At 41.9% G+C, this 21,052-nt stretch overlaps 1 protein-coding gene across 6 annotated transcripts in view; it reads right to left on the bottom strand.

Moving 5' to 3' along the window:
- Nucleotides 1-21,052, bottom strand: part of LOC144825271 (protein regulator of cytokinesis 1-like) — a 1,077,791-nt gene that overhangs the window by 11,490 nt on the left and 1,045,249 nt on the right. Inside the window, exon 14 of one of the 6 annotated variants that reach the window (XR_013609370.1) lies at nucleotides 9,677-9,708. The exons of the other annotated variants lie outside the window; for them this stretch is intronic. The gene's annotated coding sequence lies outside the window, so the exon portion shown is untranslated. The remainder of the gene's footprint in view (nucleotides 1-9,676; nucleotides 9,709-21,052) is intronic. 6 annotated transcript variants of the gene reach the window in all.

Below are 21,052 nucleotides of genomic sequence, written 5' to 3'. Positions count from 1 at the left end.
GATGATTCTCCAGCTGCCCAGCAATTAGTGGGCAGCTGCACCGTTTAGGCGCAATTTCAGGAGAGTCCCTGTGTGGGACAGAGAGGGCACAGTGGTGCCAGGCCTTCCCAGCTACACAGCACTTAGTGCCAGCTGCAGCGTTTAGGCCCTTGTGAGTGTTCCCAGGGGCCCAGCAAGTAGTGGGCCCCTGCATCGTTTAGGCCCCTGACATTGAGACTCAGGGCGTTCTAGCCCCAACAAGGCCAGTTGGCCTAGGGACTGCCACGGGTGGTGGCTTATGTAGGTTTTGCGCAATTGTATGGTTCTTGCACCTCTGAATGTGATTTCTTGCATCATGTCTTATTCCTGCACCTCTGAATGTTTTTAGACATCATGTGACTATTGCGCTACTGTATTATTCTGGTACCTCTGAATGTAATTTTATTGCATCATGTGCTTTATTCTTAAAGTTTATTCTTAAAGTTTATATTCTTTTATTCTAATTACGGACAAGTATTTCTATATCTGCAAAGTGTTGATTCAGACAGTGGCCCATGTGGCCCGGTCTTGTAAATAATCCCTTGTGAATATTGCCGTGCCAGTTGGCACAATGTACATGTGTAAGTTCTATCTGATATGTTTCGACAATACAAAAGTTATTTTAATATAACCTTGTGTGGAGTCTCTTTTGTGGTGTACCTAGTATGTTGTTGCTGTTGTGCGCTGACGCAAATGCTTTACACATCGCCTCCGAGTTTAGCCTAGACTGCTCGTGCCAAGCTACCTAGAGGGTGAGCAGGGGTTATCTTGGCGTGTGACTTCCTTGCCCTGACTGGAATGGTGGTTTCTGCCTGGCTTTGGCATCAGCCTTAGCCTACCAGAAATAGCCGGTTTCCAACACGTGGGATATTCACGGGGCCAGCCAGTACCTGGTTCCATTCCCTATCAGTCCAATCCCTCCCTCGGTGGGCCGCCCATTTATCCCGGATCGGTTGTGTAGACCTTTGCGTGTGTATAAGGAGGGCCTGCGCCAGCCAGTGAATGATGTGGGAGCCGTTGCCCATGACGTGTAGGTACTGCAGTAGGTGGTGTATTGGTGGCTCTTCATGAACATCTCCCCAGGACTCCGTGTATGTCCGCAGTATAGACGCGTGGAGTAGGAATTGCCCCGCTGGCAGGCCCGTGCCCTCCGACAGTTCCGCAAATGGGAGCATGGTTCCATCCGCGTAGAGGACGCCCATGGTCTCCACCCCAGCCGCAGTCCAGCTCTCCAGTATGCGTGTTGTCACCGTTCCACCCCTCCGGGGGGTGCCCAGCAGGGGGAGCGCAGGGGCATATGGTCTGACTCCCTGGGTCAATTTTAGGCTACGGATGAAGCATTTACGGGCCACAGCCACGTGCAGGGGCAGAGGGCGGGGTCCCCTGGTCAGGGGATGAAACAAGGCGCACACCTGCGTGTGGGTCCATTGGTAGGCAACGGTGGCCGTGTCGTCTAGGCGCGAGCCGCTAAGCCAATTCAAATGAGGTACCTCTTAACACATACACAGATGTGCCTTTTGAAAACCGAGGAGGATTCTTGCAGAAGGGAAAGGTTCTGGGATGGACATGGTAGGTTTGCGCAACCTAAGATTCAGACAACCTAACTACAAATACCAGGTATGAGGGCCGGTTCTACTCCAAGAGATCTGATATATCACTGTGCTCAAATAGTGAGGAAAGGCTTTGGAAGATTTATAAATTGCCATGGTAGGGCTTTTCATTGTATACAGTTTACTCTAAATGCCGATTACTCTGCTCAGTTGTATATGCTTTCTAATTGCAGCACAGTTGTTTCATGATAGAGCACCATAGTTTCAATACATATTGGAAAGTTTCCTGGTTTCTTTATTTTGTTTATTATGGACATGCATCAGTGAGAAAACTAAAGGGGCCGATCCGTTTCCAAGCACCCCCTGGGGACTAGAGAGTTGTGGGGTGCCAATTTACCGGTCACTCTGGGAAAGTGAAGTTAAGAGAAAGTTAAGGCACAATGAGCTAGTCAGATTTAGGCCCATAGCTACTGATGTGGAATGGTGACTCAGTCCCTACATTTTGATGTTCTGTGGTACCAGACAGTTCTGTTTCCAAGCACAATCCCTGCAACAGGACAGCATACTGGCAGTGAGCCTCTCTTACAAGGAATCTCAAGTAGTTTGTGCTGATATGCAACTGGAATGTGAAAATGAATGTCTCAGTTCTATGAACCGTGTCAATTGTTGCTTTTGATGTGAGGAAAAATTAGAGTGCATTTGTTGTGAAATCGTAGGTCTAATATCTGGCGATATTGGACTGACTGACCTTCCTTGGAGTCTAGAAAATATATGGACTTTTTTTTCCTATTGTGATAGTATTTTTACCGAGTGTTCTTTTGGCCAAGAGAATGTGAGATTTTTTACTAATAAGGAAAGTTGGTAATTGTACCTGGGCTGTGGTGGAATAGGTGGTAAAATTGCCGTTAGACAGATGACAGTCTCTTTTGATCATGTTCAGTACATATCTTAGACTTCCACTCTTCCAAGTGAGATGCCACTGCTCTCCTTATAGGAGTAGGTCACTGTTGGGGAGGAGAAAGTATTAGTGGCAGTTGCATTATTCCTTGAAATGTGAACTCTGTCTGGGTCAATTATTTGCTACTGGAGTCATTTGCGTTTTGACCTAGCTTTTGAGGCAGATATGGTCATCTTGGAGGTTGCACTCTCTGCTGGAAAAATTTACGTTCTTTAGGACTGTGCCATTTATAACAGCTTCTGTTTTTTCAGGCCATGCATTTTCGGGGCCTCCATTTCGCTTTCCATGTGGAGCATCTCTACCTCTGCATGTTTATCAAAGAGCTGTATATACGAAAGTCAAGTCGAGCTGCGTTTTCAGTTTCAAGAAGGAAGTTCTAACTAAGAAACTATGGCAATATCCAGTTGCCCTGATTACTGGATTATATACCAGAAACCCTTCATTTACCCTGTGTAGGAAGTCTGTGTTTCAATAGTCTGTTGTGAAAGACTCCATTCCTTCCCAAATGTCTGATATATTCCTAGTAGCACTCATTCTTAAGATGTGCTGATGCAGTCATGTCAAATCATTTGCTTTCCTTTTCAGGAGGAGAAGTGGACTCGGGGCAGAAGGATGTTTACATCTCACAGGTGTAATAATGATGGAATCAGGTTTTGGGTCTGTACTTTTTTCTGGAGTGAGGAAAAGTTTCCTCTGCCATCTCCAAAAGTCCTATGACCAAGAGTAACAGTGGGTTTGGTGTGGTTCTAGGCTGTAGCATCTCAAACAATTGAGGTATCTCAAGAGGTATATTAAGCTTTGCTACACCTCTTGCCAGTACCTTATGAAAGATACTATAATCTATTAGAGACACTCTGGAATTAGACTGTATAAGCAATGTAGGACTGTATGAACCTGGGTTAGTATTGGGGCAGGGAGATCTTGTGCCGAATCTGGTGGCTGTTTTACTATTAGGTGCCCGAGTAAAGGCATGTGTCCACTTATGTAAAGGAGATACTGAAGTGGCCTCTGAAATTTCCCTTGGAGGTGAGAAGCCCAGAAGTCTTTGTGGATTTTTATTTAAATTACAGTACTGTACAATACAACATCGATACAGATACAACGTCCAACACTACACGTAACCAGTAAAGATACAGTATAAATTTCAATTGTTATTTTTGCCAACAATAAGCATAAAGGCTAGTAAACCAGAAGTGACATCCTCTGTGGACCTTCGATCTTTCAGATCATCTGTGTATCGCTGGAGGTATGCAGAGCGTTTTGAAATGGTATCCAAATGTGCCGTGGCCCAGAGGGCTCAGGTGTCACCTCATTGTACAGTTCCATCTGCTCACTACAATGTTTCTTGTATCCATAGTTCTTTTGTCAGTTCTCTTCCTCGGTCCAATTACTTAGCCACTAATCTCTTGGCAAACAATGCAAGGGCAATACATTTACAATCCGTGTGGGGAGTCTTCTGGACCCATCCCAGCATTGCGATGAGTAGGAATAGCTGTACCCTTGAGCCAATCTGCAATAAAACTATATTCTGGGACTATAAATTGTAGATCCGCTCACATTGACATGCCAAGGGCATGAAGTCTACCTTTCCCGTGCCACATTTATCAGTCAGAATTGCCCCTCAGTCCCCATTTGTGTAGCTTCTGGAGAATCTAGTAGAGACTGTGTAGAAATCAGAAATTTATTAGATACAGTCCACTACTAGGAAGTAGTTCACTTGTTTGCGCACAGTAATCCACCCATACCTCGTTCGGTATCTGTTGGCTCAGATCCCTTTCCCATGCCGATCTAGCAAGACATGTTCCCAGTAAATGATTTCTGTATAGTGCAGTAAATTGATTAAATTGTTTTAGGACTGTTAGCAGCAACAAAAATTTCAAGAGGGAGAGATTTGTCAGGTTTGTGTGGAAATTCAAGGATATGTTTCTTTTTAATGATTTTAAGTCTATGAAGTAGATGATTCAACAGTGTGGGATGGGGTTGTGTGGCAATTTGACCCATTTCAATGAATTGCTTATCTGTGTATAGGTCTCCCCATTTGAGTTTACAAAGTTGCCTGCCCGCTTTGGGTTCCACTGTTGCACTAAACCGTGGATGACCCAAAGTGTGGCTGTGCTGGAGTATAGCTGCGGTAAGGTCTTTTGTCTAATCTTGTCCCACACATGTATAGTGTTTATTTCACTCGTGATGTGGTTAGTTTTGTTCCATAATGTTACTTGAAATGTGTTGGATAAGCTATCACAGTTTGACAGCAAGATGGAGCAAATATTTAGGGGTTTTAAGCCAGTCTTGAGCATTATGATAGTAAAGTCCATATTTGGTACGGCAAATCCTCCCTTATGATATGACAGTGTTAGGGTGGTACGCGCTATTTGTGGTTGTCAACCCGCACAAATTAGGCACATCAGAAGTAAGGGGAGTTTAAATAAAGTGTTTGGTCAGTGTGATGTCTACATTTAAACAAGCATTTGCAATGCAATAGGTCTCCTATTAGGAAAGTTTGAGCTATTGGTATTGTAATTGACAAATTTTTTATTTAGGCTTTGTTTTTGAAAATAGCGAAATTAATAGCTTTGTCATTTACCATGCCAATAGTTATAACTTTCGCAAATGTGACACCTATAGCATTTGTAATGCAATATGTGTTGTATTTACGTGACTTACATGTATTGATATTACAAATAACAATGGTTTTTAATTTTTTTAAATACTTAAATAAAAGTTATTGTAATTTATAATGGCAATAGCTTAAACTTTTGTAAACTTTTGTAAATAACATGTGTGAACATTATGTTCAGTGTATTTTATTGTGACGAAAATCCAAGAACATATGTCAAATATTAACATCTTTTTGTTACATTTGTAATAAAGCTTGAAACATTGAGATAACATATTTGAACCAGTTGTTGTTGAATGGTTGCACAGATAGTTAAATACATTTCCTGTAATAGTGCAATGTTTGTGTAGTGTGTGCAGCGACGCTTCAGGTATGAATAAACTGAGCAGCGGTGCGAGGAGGTGTGCATTCCTTGCAAGTAAGTATGTTAGTGCATCGTGTATAGTGAAAAAAGGCCTAGAGGAGTACTGCTGCATGTCCTGCAATTAGGGCCAGTGAGTAGAACAACGAGATGAAGGAATGGGACGTGTACGGTCACAACAATAAACAACAAAACCATACATGAACAAGGAACTGTAAATGCCATAGGAGTGGAAGAACAATATGTCATCACCCAAAAAACAGAACAACAAAGGTCAGTTGCGCCCAAAAAGGCTAAGAGGCCAAAAAGAAGAAGGGGATTTGTGACAAATATCTGTTTCGATAGGTGTGGAAAAGTTTAAACATAGTAATATTTAGAGGGGACATTATCTCTAATAACAGGGTCATTAGTAGATTTTCAGGAATCGGTGAACAGATGCAACGTATGAGCAGCAGAGCTCCGGATCTGCTTCAAAGGACAATGGGAATAAAAATAACGAACATCAGCGTGTAGGGTTTGTGCCTACATACGGCTCTGCGTTATCACCTCTAGAGGCAGGACGAAGCAACCGCTAAGTCAGAGGGTGCCACTTATCGGAATAAAGGAGCTAATGCAGGAATAATTTCCCAATTCAGTCTGGCGCCTAGCACAATTCAAATAAGTGAGGAATCTGTGGTTAAAAGGATCCATCACAAAAGCAAACGATACAGTTTGCCCAACAACAGTTATTGGAAATAATGATTTGCATTTCATTTTGAACTTTGAATTTGACACTACAAAATAAAGTTTCTAGACATAAAAGCCATTTAAAGTACACTGATTAATAGACACGAGCCGGATTGTAATAAAACGTACTTACAATGCCTGTTGCTCAGCAAAAACTCGCTCCGGGACCCCTGTTGACACGAATAGAACAGACAGCAGTGCAGGGAAAGGAGCTGTAACCGTGTTACTGCTGCCTGTGAGCGAAAACGAAACTTTCCGTGGGGCGGGACTTCCGTCTTCGGAAGCCTAGTACGCACGCGCCCACAGAGTTCCACGGAGAGAAGCAGTGCTGGAGACGCGGGGCTCCCATGCCCAGGGAGAGCCCCGCGGTGGCGGCTGAAGTCCGGAGTGGCGGTAAGTAGGTGGGGGCGCTCAGTGCACGTGTGTGTGTGTGTGTGTGTGTGCGCGCGTGTGTGTGTGTATGCGACGGCAGGGGGGGGTGTCTCTCCGTGCGTGTGGATGTGCTTGTGAATGTGTGTGCGCATGCGTGCAGTGGGAGGTGTGCCTGTGTGTTTGCGCTTCCCAGGAGACAGCCACGGCGAGCGCGCGCGTGGCCTGCGCTGTTCGCCTTTTGAGAAATGCGCGCGGCCAGGTGCTGTCTCCTGGGAAGCAGAGTCAGCAACAATAGATCTCCTGGCGGACACAGCGCTGACGCGCTGTTAAACGCCAGGAGACCTAAAAATAGAAGAGAAACTTCAGCAGTACTTCCATTTTTGTTAACCCGATTCGTCCTGCCATAAACAGCCGTTTTAGACATTTAGATCCTTCAACTTCGAAATTACATAATTTAGGCTAGAAATGCCTCGGTGTCTAGATTAATCCATTTCCTCAAATATTTAATGGGAGAGTGTGGTATCCTCGTTTGGATGCCATGTCCCTTACTCACTAACCTGTCTTGCTGCTCAGTCTATGTGGATGAATTGGTGGAGTGTGGGAGGTAATATAGAATGTGTGGGACGCCTGATGGATGGATGACAGTTGGAAGAGAGGGCTGAGCAGCAAGAGAGCTGCTCCTGGTGGGGCTTTAATGATATGATTTGACCTAATAATCCATCAATAAACCATCTTTAATCAGCACAACTCGGCTACAGTCTATCATAATACATTTGGCGACGTTTGGACTTACCTACACGGCTTGTAACATCAAGGATCTTCCAGAAACTTTGTGATCAAGATTATCAAGTAAGAGAAAATAATGTATTTAAAAGCTACTCAAACTTTACTGGCACCCCAACTAAGCCCCACCACCAGTGACCTACCACCGGTCGCCCACAATTTTGTATGTGCCAGTTTCTGCAAGCATACAGCTTAAGTATGCCAGTCCCTGCCTATCTACAGTGCAGCGCTTCTTCATGCCTGTCCCTACTTGACATGGAGGACACCACCTGGTTAATGCAGAAGAGCGTCAAGGACTTTTACAGCTTTCACCCTGCCCTCAGTTTCTACTTTGCTGCCTTCCTACTACCTTCTGAAAATAGGAAAGGAAGAAGGAAAACCGAACCGGTTCTTGAAATGTTTACTGCTGCCTGCTTTCTGATCCTGCTGCCTGCTCGCTACGTGATGCCACTGCCTGTTATGCAGTTTGATTCCTGCCTGTCTGCTTGCTACGTGATGTACAGTATGTTTTCAATTTTTTTTTTGTTCCAGTCCCTACAGCATTGCCTATGGTCAGCATCTTTCAAACAGTATGGAGCAGTTTTTTCTACATTTGGTGAGCTCACCCTTCTTACAAGAGGGACTGTGTCCCAAGCTCATGAGGTGAGCTGAAGTAAAAATTACGAAATGTTATTGTCTCCAAGCGGAAACAAGTGGTTATGTGCTGCCACCTAATGGACGAATGTTTTACCTTTATTTGCCTGCATTTTCATTTAATTGAAGGAAAACATTCCCGAGCACACGAGTCTTAGTCAGTTACTCCTAAGTCCTTATTACATGCTGTAATATTCTCTTTTACTGTCTCTCTCTTTCTTCTATTTCTATCTTACTCTTTCTATCCCTTCTATTCTAGAACTCTTATTCTATCATTCTTATCTGCTCTCCTACTGTGAATAACGGCTCTGCTGTGGGTCCGTTATAAATGCTTACAAGACTTAAATAAAAGTCTCTACTTTAAACTGAAGACTTCCTGCCTCCAGCCTCTCATTCCTCGGTACATATTTTGGTACCAGGAGTGGGGTAGGCAGATAAAACATTCTGCTTACTCCCATTCTTTTTTTTTCATCGAGGATTCTTGCCCAGCTGATGTCTGAAGCTCTTTCTGAATTGGTATGTTAAATGCATTTATTTTTCATTTCATTAACCCCTTCGACGCTCATGACGAGCTGGGCTCGTCATGAGGTAGCCTCCTCGCACGCTCATGACGAGCCCAGCTCGTCATGTAAAGTGCGCTTTTGAAAAAGTCAGCGCAGCAGCAGAATTCCAACCGCACGCATGCGGTTAACGCGTAACATCGGACCCACGGCATTCATTTTCGCCAGCTGACAGTTGGTCTACAAGCAGGCCTGTCTCATTTATTTATCGCTTCTGCTGCCCTTGTGACCTTTATCTTTTACGCTTTAAAAGCTTGAATAAACTCGCTGTCAATTTGATTTATGAGGATTTCTACTGGCAGTGAAATTCCTCCAACGGAAACCATTACATCAGCTCGAGCCTCTTTTGGCCTACAAGCATCATTTAAAAGTGTTCCTTAACCCCTTCCGCGCTAATGACAAAGCTAGCTCGTCATGGTCTTTACCTGCGCTACGCGGATGACGATCTGGCTTTGTCATAAACAACGCGATTTTGAAAAATCAGCGCACAGCGGGAAAACGCGGTAGCGCGGTAGGAGTTAAACGTTTTCTCAGCACGTGAGAGATTGCTTGGTTGTCTTTATCTCCTAGCAACTAAAATCTGCATCATTTCAGTGCGTCATTGGTTCTGACAAGCTTTCAGATTCAGCTTCCAGATGTAGAACTGCATCTCTATTCCTTTGGAACATTCATGTATAATTCTTCTGTGGAATTTCAACTCGGTCACTAACAAAGCAGCGAGTTTGGAATATTCTTGTATAATTCTGTTGTGGAATTTTAAGTGTGTCATTAACAAAGCAGCAAGTTTCCAGGAAAGTAAGATTTTTAGAGTTTATCAGATTCTGGAACTTCATGAATGTGCCTTACGACATCATAATCTCAACTTTAGGAGACTTTATTGTCTTTCCTTATTAGATTGTCAACATTCTCCACATTATTTTTTTTTTCATTCTAATTTTGCTGGAACTTCAGAGTTATTCTGTGACATCACAATTCACTCTTGTACAACATATTACAATGTCTTCTTCAGAAAGTGCTTTACATTCTCCACCGTTCCTACACAAACCAGGAAAACCTGACATTGTTTGGAAACAATGGATTAACATTTTTGAGAATTACCTTGTCGCCATCGATGGAGTGGATTATTCACCTGTAAGGAAAAATGCTTTGCTTTACAATCATTTGGGTGTTGCAGCGCAGAAATTTTTTAACAATTTACCTTCCTGTCCTAGACCTTCTGGTGATGGCACGTGGAATTTATACATTGAATCAAAAGCAAAATTAAAAAAGCAATTCTCTGATGAGCCAAATGTTATGCTAAAAAGACATCGTTTTTTCAAGAGAAAACAAGGAAGTGATGAAACTGTTGAAGAATATACCGGTGCTCTCCGAGTTCTTGCTTCAACTTGTAAATTTGAAAGCTATACTGACACTGCCATAAGAGATCAGTTTGTTTTTAATTGCTTTTCAAAAAAGATGCAAGAACGATTGTTGACTTGTCACAATCCAACTCTTTCAGAAGTAATTAATATTGGAAAAAGCATTGAGCGTTCCATAGTTTCATCTCAAGCTTTAGCTGGAAATGAAGGTCATTCACCTATTTCCTATATTTCAGAGAATGCGGGGTTCTCCATTTCAGCTATCAAAGTTAACAAAGATTTTAAAAGTAGCTTTTGTTTTAGGTGTGGTTCTAAAAACCACATTGCTAATTTTTCTTCGTGTCCTGCTCTAACTAAAAAATTTGGTAAATGCAAAAGGATAGGTCATTTCCAGGAATTTTGTAAATCTTGTCGCTTCTATAAAAATGTGAATCAAAATGTGGTAATTCATACTGTTGAATTAGAGTCTCCTGTACAGTCTTCTCTCAACCCAGTCTCTGATCATCCTGTTTGTGAGTGCACAAATACCTTTTCCAACATGCTTTTATCTATTGATGAACCATCTGATTGTGAAAAACCATTGTGTCAAGCCCTTATTAATAATAAATCTTTACAAGTTATGGCTGATTCGGGCGCCCCTATTACTGTACTGGCTGACACTACCTTTTTCAATATTTGGGGTCACTCCATATCATTACAAGCCCCTGATATTTGTCCCAAAGCCTTTGGCAACAAATATATTGATCTTCTTGGTTTCTTCATTGGCTCCCTTAACATTCTTGGTAGATCTACTGAAACCAAGATTTACGTTGCACTCAAAGGCAGAGACTTGATTGGTTGGAGAGACTTGGGGAAGTTAGGTATTTATTTGAAACCTGGCCACAAAAATCCAATTGTATTAGGAGATCTTCCTATCTTATCCATTAATAATGATTCTTCTCCTATTGAATTATTTAAAAAAGAATTTTCTTCTGTCTTTAGTGATAGGATTGGTACTATTAAGGGTTTTGAACAGGTTATCAAACTTATATCCAATGCTACACCAGTCACTCACAAGGTCAGAACAGTCCCTATTAGTGTCATGGACGATCTTAAAAAACAAATCGAGAAACTTGTTGCAGATGGTGTCATCACTTCAACTGACTCCTCTCAGTGGGTATCTCCCATTGTTCTTGCAAAAAAGAAAAATGTCGATCGTCTTTGTGTGGAGCTCAGGTCTCTAAATCGCAATATTATCGTCGCCTGTCATCCCCTTCCACATATACAGCAAATGCTTGCTAATAGTGATCATGCTAAATATTTTTCGAGTATTTATCTTCGTTCTGCATATCACCAGATATCTCTTAGCAATGATTCTCAAGACCTCACCACATTTGTTACTCCTTTTGGAGCTTACAAATTTTTTAGGCTGCCGTTTGGATTAGCTTCGGCAGCCTCAGTTTTTCAAAAAGTCATGGATGTTCTTTTTGCTGACATGAAAAACGTTCAAGCATATCAAGATGACATTCTTGTCTTCACAGAAATGAAAGAAGAACATTTACAAATTTTACATAGTTTTTTCCATCCTAAACTCAAGAGGGGTCACAGTTCAACCCGAGAAATGCAATTTTCTGGTTGAACAAATTGATTATCTGGGACATACCATCAGTCCAGCAGGTATTAAACCTAAATTCTGCAATGTTGAGGCTATTGTTAAAGCTCCGCCTCCATCTGATAAAGATACCCTTAGATCTTTCCTGGGTCTTTGCGAGTACTATGCTCGTTTTGTTCCTGAATATTCTACTTGTGTCCAGCCTTTGAGGAATCTGCTCAAGAAAGGTACTAGTTTTGTTTGGTCAAATGATGCCAATACTGCTTTTCAAGATATTAAGAAATTGGTTGTAAATGCTCCTGCGCTCAGTCCATTCGTTCATGGGCATCATTGCACAATTACTGTTGATGCCAGTTTGAATGGTCTTGGTGCAATTTTTGGACAACAAAATTTAGGAAAGGATCATACAATTTCTTTTGCTTCAAGATCCTTATCCAGTGCGGAGTCCAAATATTCGACAATTGAAAGGGAGGCTTTGGCCTGTGTTTGGGCTGTGTCCAAATTTAAAACTTATCTTTGGGGTAATTCTTTTACATTATACACAGTTCATAAACTACTTGTTTATCTTTTACAAGGAGATGGTTTGGGCAAAGCTTCTGCTCGACTAGTAAGCATTTTATCTAAATTACAGGAATACAATTTTACCATTAAATATATCCAAGGTGGTAAGAATTTCAGAGCGGATTGTCTCTCTCGACTCCCTTTACCTTCAACGGATGAAGTTATTGATGAATTTGACTGTGTTGTAGCCTCCATGGATGTTTCTTCTTCATCCAATGGTGTCATATCTGAGAAAGATTGGTTTGAAGCCACTTCTACAGATCATGATTTAATGAAAGTTTCTGATTTTATTGTCAAGGGATGGCCTCCAATTCGGAATGTTCAACATAATTTAAGACCTTTTGCACAAATTTCTTCGGAGTGGTCACTAGAAAATGGTATTTGCACTAGGAATGGCTATATTATTCCTCCAATTTCTCTTAGGAATAAATTAATCTCGATTGCACACACAGAACATTTAGGAGTTACTGCTACTTGTAAGAAACAGAGAAATTTACTGGTGGCCTTCCCTAAATGCCCAAGTTCATTCCTTTGTTGATTTGTGTCCTCAATGTGTTGTCTCAGACAAACATTGGAAGACGACACAAAATCCTCTACGTCCTGTTTCTTTACCTGATGGTCCCTGGATAAAAGTAGCCTTGGATTTTGCTGGACCTTTTAATCTACTACCTATATCATCAAGATTTTTATTGGTCCTGATTGATTATTTCTCCAAATGGATTTATTTTTCTTTTGTTGAATCCGCCTCGACCAATTCTGTTTTGCAATTCCTTAAAAATGTTTTTTCTGCTGTAGGTCCTCCAAGAGAGCTTGTTACGGACAATGGTACTCATTTTCTATCAAATTCTATGCAAGATTTCTTAAAAATCATGGATATCAAACATGTTCAAGTAGCTTTGTACAGTCCTGCTGCTAATGGACTTGTTGAGAGAGCGAATCGTTTTCTCAAAGAAGGGGTTCAGACTGCTCTATCCTCTGGATTAGATGTGAATCTTTTTCTTAATAACAAGGTTAATGCATATCACAACTCACCTCATTCAACAACTAATGTTACTCCTTTAGAGTTGTTAAGAGGTAGAAAATGTCGCACTTTGCTTCTTCCTTCTTGGTTGGAGCGACAATCTCCCTAGCTCTTCTTCAAGTTGCATAACCAGTAATCACAAGGCTGTTTTTCGTCAAACTGTTGCTGTAGCTCAAAGCAAACACAAATATCATTTTGATATTTGCAAACATGCTAAATTAACACAATTTAATTCTGGTTTGTATGTCCTCATCAAAAAACCTTTTCTTGTCAAGAAAGGGGAATCTTCTTTTTCTTCTCCTTATAATATTTCAAAGGTTGGTGTCAGTTCTAGTTTACTTCATGATGGGAGATGGTGGAACAAGAATAGACTTGTTCCTATTTCTGATGAGCAAGCTGCGATTTATAACAAAACTGCTATTACTCGGAGTTTGGATGATTATATTTTGTTTGAAGCTGCTAGTCCTTCCTCAAATGTTACATCATCTAATTTGCATTGTAATGTTGTCGCCTCCACATCTTCTACTTCGGGAGGAAATGTAGTCTCCATTCCAACTTCTGAAAATGTTGATGTCCCAACTTCTGAAAATGTTGTTGATGCTTCCGATGCGGTTTCTGTTTCTACTTCAAAAGTACCCTCAAAAAGGATTTGTAAATTACCTGTTCGATTTAAAGATTTTGTTTTATCTTAATATTTATTTCCTTTTATGTTGTATTCTATTACATTGTTTAATTCAATGTATTATTTCATATTCCCCAAAAAAGGGAAGATGTGTAATATTCTCTGTTACTGTCTCTCTTCTTTCTTCTATTTCTATCTTAGTCTTTCTATCCCTTCTATTCTAGAACTCTTATTCTATCATTCTTATCTGCTCTGCTACTGAGATGGACGGCTCTGCTGTGGTTCCGTTATAAATGCTTACAAGACTTAAATAAAAGTCTCTACTTTAAACTGAAGACTTCCTGCCTCCAGCCTCTCATTCCTCGGATCACATGCGTTATTCGTACAGGGCTACTGAGACTGCCAAATATCTCGCAGTTAAGGCAACATTTGTATTTTTGAGTTGATTTGATCATCCTCGAGTTTTTGCCATTGCCAGTTTGACCGTTAGTCTGATCTTTGAAATTAAACAGTACCTGCATCCTCGAGCCTTTTCATCTAATTCATGATGTCAGCTGGCATTCTTCTCACGTCCCAACTCTTGGCATTTTATTCCTGCTCTTGGACGCTGATTGCACAGACGCGCTGTGAGCCACCCGGCTTAGCGCAACCGTGCGTGCCTCCATTTTGAGATTATCTATTATCTGTGTATGACATCCAATGTCTTCTCGGCTACAATAAACTTAATTTGAAGGTGTAGTGGATACCTAGTCTACTTACCGGTGGTTTGCCTTTGCTGACATCAAGTTGCTTTCCAGTTTTCAACTTGATGAAAACGTTTTGTGAGTCATCTCGAGGAAGGAAGAAATTGGTAATGTTCCCAACCAGCTAACGCGCATTATTTTAGAGATCACAATGATCCTGGGTTTGTGAATGCAAAGCATGTCAAGTTTACTTTTCAGCGACACACATGCTTCTTCTGGGTTGGAAAAAGGCAAAAGCACAAGTTAAATTACTTCAGCGACACGCACGCTAAAGCTTACACGCTCGTCTTAATTTTAGCCCAGTGCACCTCTTCTCAGCAACGCACACGCTAAAATATTTAATTAATTAAATACAGCACTGGATACAATTTCACCTCATCTAAAGACCTGCATTATTTTACAAGTAATTAAGCCTGCATCCTATCATGAGCCTCAGTCCTTCATCCCGACAACGGTGTCTACTTTGTTCATTTTAATTTTTTTTTTATGGGGGACTTTATTTACTATGTTTAGTACGGCATTCTATAGGAAGCTAAAGGTTTTTATGCCAAATTGTTCATAAGGTGAAGCAATTATAGGAAGTAGGAGAGTAGCAGGTGAATGGTAATTGTTTTACTACTGTATAATATTCATTTGTTAGCCAGTTTTCCGTGTTTCATTTAGTCATGGATACACCACCTACATTACTACTGTAGGTTTCTTAATGACGTGTTATGGTTATTTACACCGGTTTTATACAAGTTTTTAGTTTAATTGAAAGTTAAATGCTATACGTTAGCATATGTGCTTGTGACATTCACAATTTCTTAATTTAGTGCTGTGAACCTGTCACCAATTTGTTTCGTACAAATGATATCCTTAGGATTATACGATGCATGTGACTTCCACCTTTTACTTAAGTTGTTTTGCCCGTAGAGTCATCTTTTTAGTGTATGTCTTGCTTTTAATTTGAATACTAGAAATTGCATTCCAGCATGTGACCTCCCAATTTTACTGAAATTGCTGTCATGGGTTTGTCACCTACACATGTTATGTTTCATTTTAGATTATAGTACATTGCATGTGACTCTATAGTGTAGTCACCTACATATTCCTATTACAGTACGTTGTGCACACGTACTTAGTGGGAATTGTAACTGAGTTAAGTACTTTTTGTGCTTTTCATTTTTGCATTTGTTTTTAATTTGTTGAAGTCTTCATTACCTTCACTTTGCTAGTCTGGCCAACTAGTATGTTGTGTTGGTGACGTTGAATTCAATTCTTACATCCCGTTTTAAAAATTTAGTGCGAAACTATGTGCTATCAATTTTTCCCTGTTTTATGTGTAAAGGGGGAAGAGGTGGTCGCATTGGATTCTTTTTCCAATATAAGTTTAGAATGACCTTTCTCATTTACTCTATTCATCTGTTTGTTCCTTTTAAGAGGGAAGGTGGTGTGGTATCCTGGTTTGGATGCCATGTCCCTTTCTCACTAACCTGTCTTGCTGCTCAGCCTAAGTGGATGAATGGTGGAATGTTGGAGTGTGTGAGGTAATATAGAATGTGTGGGATGCCAAGAGAGCTGCTCCTGGTGGGGCTTTAATGATTATATGATTTGACGTAATAATCCATCAATAAACCATCTTTAATCAGCACACCTCGGCTACAGTCTATCATATTACAAAGAGCCTGCCCAAGTCAATGGCTAATCCAGCTCGAATTTGTCTGTGCAAGGTGAAAGGGGGAATGCTGCTCTACTTTTCCCAATTGGAGTCACAAGCTTTCTCCAAATTAAATGAATTATCTGAGAAGATGGAGCCCACTTTATGGGTTACCTACCTTTAAAGTGACATCACACACATAGCGAGAGCCAAAGTAATCTTCCACCAAACCTCAGAGAGAATAGGCTATATTTTTGGCACAGTGTAAACGGAAGGGTTTCCAGCGCTATTGAGACAGTGGACAACCCTGCTGGGTTCCTCTGTTAATCACAATAGGTGCTGAGACTTCCCCCTTCAAGTATAGTCTCACTATTGGTTTTGTGTAAAGTAATTTAACCAGTTGTAGGAAGGAGAGAGGAATATACATACGTTGCAGTGTTGTCAGCAAGAAGTCCCCATTCAAGGGAATCAAAATGCCCTACTGGCATCCAAGAAGATTGTGTCAGTTTCCATTTATGGAGCAATTTGGTGAATTAGGGCAAAGAGTGTTCGCAGGTTATGTGCGGTTGATCTTCCCAGCATGAACTCTGCTTGGTCGGGAAGGACCAGGTTCAGTAGCAAAGGTAAAAGTCGGTCTGCTCAAATTTTTGCAAGTATTTTGGCATCGCAGTTGATCAGCAACAGCGGTCTATAAGCGGCACAATTAGTATCCAGTTTATTAGGTTTAAGCACAGTGATGCTTATGGCTTCACGCATACAGTCTAGTAGTCCACTCCTCTCCAAGGGCTTCCATATACATGATGTAGGCCAGGCGTTAATAGGTCGATATACATTTTATATATTTCAGTAAGGAGACCATTCAAGCCTGGTGCTTTGTCAGGCAGTTCTTTAATGGAATCAGCGATTTCTCCCTTAGGTATGGGATATGCCAGGAATTGCCTCTGGGCATCGCTTAGCCACTCCAATGTTACTTTATCCAAGTACGTTACTGTTAGTATCGTGTTGCTTGTGTGAACTATACAATGCCCGAAGTAGTCCAAGAACACCTCTCTATCAAGTGCATCCAGTAAGCTACCTGCTGAGTTGTGTATTTGAGTCTGTAGCTGCCCTGGGATTTCCAATATTGTTGGCTAGGGCTTTCCAGGGTCTAGCCCCTCACAGTATGTATATGCCCTGGCATATTTACCCGTGTTATTGGCTTCTCTTTCTGCAGTCTCAGTACAAACCCTTACAACGCAATTCCTCCCGGACATCTGGGGCATTGTTATTAGAGACCCTAGCGTCCAGTTGCTTCATCTAAGCTTCCAACCTGGTTAGGTGGGAGCACAGCTTTGCAGAACATGTTGCATCAAGATGCATTTCTCCCTCAACACTACCTTAAAGGCCTGCCATACAGTTGTTCGTTTGTCAACCAACCCTTTATTTTCCAGGAAAGAACGCCCAATCCTTGGGCGCGTTCCTCTCTAAACATGGGACTCAGTTTGGACATGCAGGGAGTGCCTCTGGGCTGAAAGTGGAGTAGCACCGGCGAATGAACAGATAATGTACAGACGTGGTACGTCACTTCCACTGTCCATATACTGAACTCCTTAGTTACAATCCAGAAATCTAGCTTCGACAACGTTATGCACCTCTGAGTAAAATGTACCTTGTTCAATTTTTTTTAGTCGCCAGATATTCTTGTGGTGACATTAAGATAGGATGTTGAGGGCCACAGCTGAGTTAATGTGACCTCTAGCTAGGGAGTGTGACCTATGTAGTCATTGGTCCATTGTTGTGTTAAAATCTCCACCCCATATTAATGAACCTGTGTGTTATGCTCTTATGTGACCCCAAAGTGTACGATAAAGGTCTGGGTTGTATGTAGTGGGGCTGTATGTGTTCACAAATATCAAAGGCTGCAGTCACAATACCCCCCACAGAATTCTGAATCTCCCCTCCGGATTAGTTACCGGGTGGAATGGTGTTCCACGTTTAAAGAGAATGGCTACTGCCCTTGCGTAGGAGTATGATGCAGTGTAGGGACTAGTTGCCATTTACTTAACATTTTCTTATTTCTGGGTGTCAAGTGCTTAATTGAAGTCGTTTCTCTGTAGGTATGCAACAATGGGGTTATTGAGCCCTCATACATTCCAAGTGAGTGATTTTGACGCCGTTAACCATGATATCCTAATCGGAAGACTCTGAGGCAGGAGTTAAGGACACTGCCCTTAAACTGAGTACATTCTTTATTGTTTGGTTAAAAACCATTACAAATTAAAACTTGACCAGTTCACTGTAAAAAGGACCGCTGAGTAGAAACCCACTAGAGCATGGTCAATAAATGATAGTCAGCATATAAAAAAATGTTTTTTTTTTCTAAAATAGAATGCAGAAGTTAGGAGTTATTTAAAACGTTTGAATGCATTGTGGGCAGATTGCCCTTAAACTGATTAAATCATATTTGAAACAATAGATTTCAATATGTGCAGATTGGCGATTCCTTTTCAGAGCATTTTATACTTCCATATGGGGTGTCGCAGGGCTCCTCCTTGAGCCCCACACTGTTCAACATGTATGTGACCCCCTTGGCTGATACCATTAGGCAGTTTGGCTTCTCGGTGGTTTCCTACACGGACGACAGTTAGTGGTGTCCATCTCAAGTAATTTGGAAGAAACTGCGGACCGTTTTAGCAAATGTATGTCCCGGGTAGACCAGTGGATGAGCATGAACTGCCTAAAGCTGAATGGAGGTAAAACAGAGGTTCTCCTGCTGGGCTCAGACACATCTTTTTAGTCGCAGAGCTGGTAGCCTGCTTGCTTGGGAGATTTTCCAGTCCCAGTTAAGAAGGTGAAGAATTTGGGCATCATCTTCGATGATAAACTGTCTTTTCAACATGTTTGAGTCTATCTCCCATGGTTCGAGAAAGCTTCACTGGCTCCCAGTGAAGAAGAGGATAGATTTCAAATCCTTGCTTAGCTTACAAAGCTCTGCATGGGAACGGTCCTCTGTTCCTAAAACAAAAAGTTGCCTGCTACCATTTGCTAGAAACTTTAGATCATCGCAGAGCAAACTCCTCCAAATCCCCAGATTTATCACGGCACGCGGGTGAGGAAGAAGCTTTGTTCTAGGCAGTGAAACTGTAGAACTCACTCCCAATAGACATCAAGAACAGCCCTACGTTGCTATCCTTCAGAAAATCACTAAAAACCTGGCTGTTCTCTAACTAAGTTTCTCGTCTGTTATTTCCGGCAATTAACTGCACAGCCCCTAGACTCCCTCGGGCATTCGTGCGCTATATACATTTCAAAATCAATCAAATCAAAATCAGATTATTTTCACACCCACTGACCATTATTGATTATGTGCATCATTGGTCAAGGGGGGGTCATATGATATGTAGGTTTGTGCAGAAGTGTCTCCTGTGTATCAAACATAACCCGTTTTGTGGTGCACCAGAGCGTTGTAACAGCAATCCTGGACATTACCCACAATGTGACCCTCCCTGACCCACGCCAGCCCCCAAACTTAACTGTCTAAATGTATCTTACCCCACCAGTGCCCCAAAATCTAGAACTGTTTAGCCCCTGAGGCACATAGCTTGGGTGTCCAAAGACCAATGCAACAAAAAATAGAAAATAAATTGTTTACCCTGGATTTTACAAAATGGTGATGGCCGTGTCCTGAAGTCCCGGCCAAAGGATCCCCCGCCATAGTGTCAACAAATATGTTGGGTCACTTATCAATCGACATACGGCAGGTTGTTCACCCGCATAGTCCCCCATACGACCACCAGAACTACCCATCAACTTGCAGTGGATGGCAGCCCTCTGCGACTCACATCTCGGAGTGCTTACTAGGATCCTGATGGGGTCGGAGTTGCCGAATCTGTGTCAGAGTCCAAAGGGGAGCAGTTGGATCCCATGCTGCGTTTCTGGGCATTTGGAGACAAAAGTTTATTTTAGGTGGCCAGTCACCTGCTGCGGCTCAGTGAAGATTTTTGTTGTTCTTTTATGGGATATTCTCAGCGGAGCTGGGTATAACATGGCATACTGCATGTTAAAATCACAGTCTCTATTCAGCTGACAAATGCACAGTACACTTCCTGAACCACCAGGGTGAATACACAGATAAACAGTCTCCTCAATAGTGCAGTTCATTTTGTTCTCTCGCCAGCCAGAGCGCAACGTCTCTATCCTGGTAATTTAGCAATGATGGGGTAAAGATGAGCAGGCATCCAGAGGGGTCTCCACAAGGAACATCTTTGAGAATGATTCTGCACCAAAGAGTGTTGTTAACAAGGACTCAAAGGTTTCCATCTTACCAGTGTTTGTTGACTCAGCCACTCCTAAGATGTGTAATTGTTGTGCCTTGACCTGGCCTCTAGATCTTAATTTTTAGCTTTAATTAGTTTTAGGATTTGATCCATATGTAGCAGTCAGTTTCTCCTAGTCTACCTGCTGCTCATCTTTCACTGCTGATATGTGGTGTTCCGCTTCTGTGATGCGGCCTTAGCAGCAACAGTGTCCATTCTAGTGCTTAAAGTGTCTATATTCTTTTTATCCATTGTGGAGGGTGGTTCTTTATTCTCTGTGTTTAGTTGTCATGCACCCTTTGAACAGTAGCTTCAATTGATTAGGGTCAATGTGTTTCCCCAGAACGCTTAGTATAGCCCTCGTTGTCACCGTCCTGAGGTATGGCGCATAGTGCAGTCACAGCGCCAGCTTGCTCTCACCTTGGAAGCAGTTCTATGACCAGCTCAGTTAGCTCTCCAGCCCCCACCCCACACACATCTCATCCTCCGGCTCCTTCACTCCAGGAGGCTAGGTCCAACCATTAACACATTTGGACTAGCCAGTCATCCACCGCTTCCTAGTAAAAAACGCCCTGTTCTCTCGCAGTCCCTCACCCCTTCTCCAACCTTGGCGGTGCTCATCAGCTATGAAGTCCAAGGCCCAT

The sequence above is a fragment of the Lissotriton helveticus genome, chromosome 3_1, assembly GCF_964261635.1.
Source record: "Lissotriton helveticus chromosome 3_1, aLisHel1.1, whole genome shotgun sequence".
NCBI lineage: Eukaryota > Metazoa > Chordata > Amphibia > Caudata > Salamandridae > Lissotriton > Lissotriton helveticus.
The sequence above is the reverse complement of the archived record's forward strand: the minus strand, read 5'-3'. Positions and strand labels throughout refer to the sequence as shown.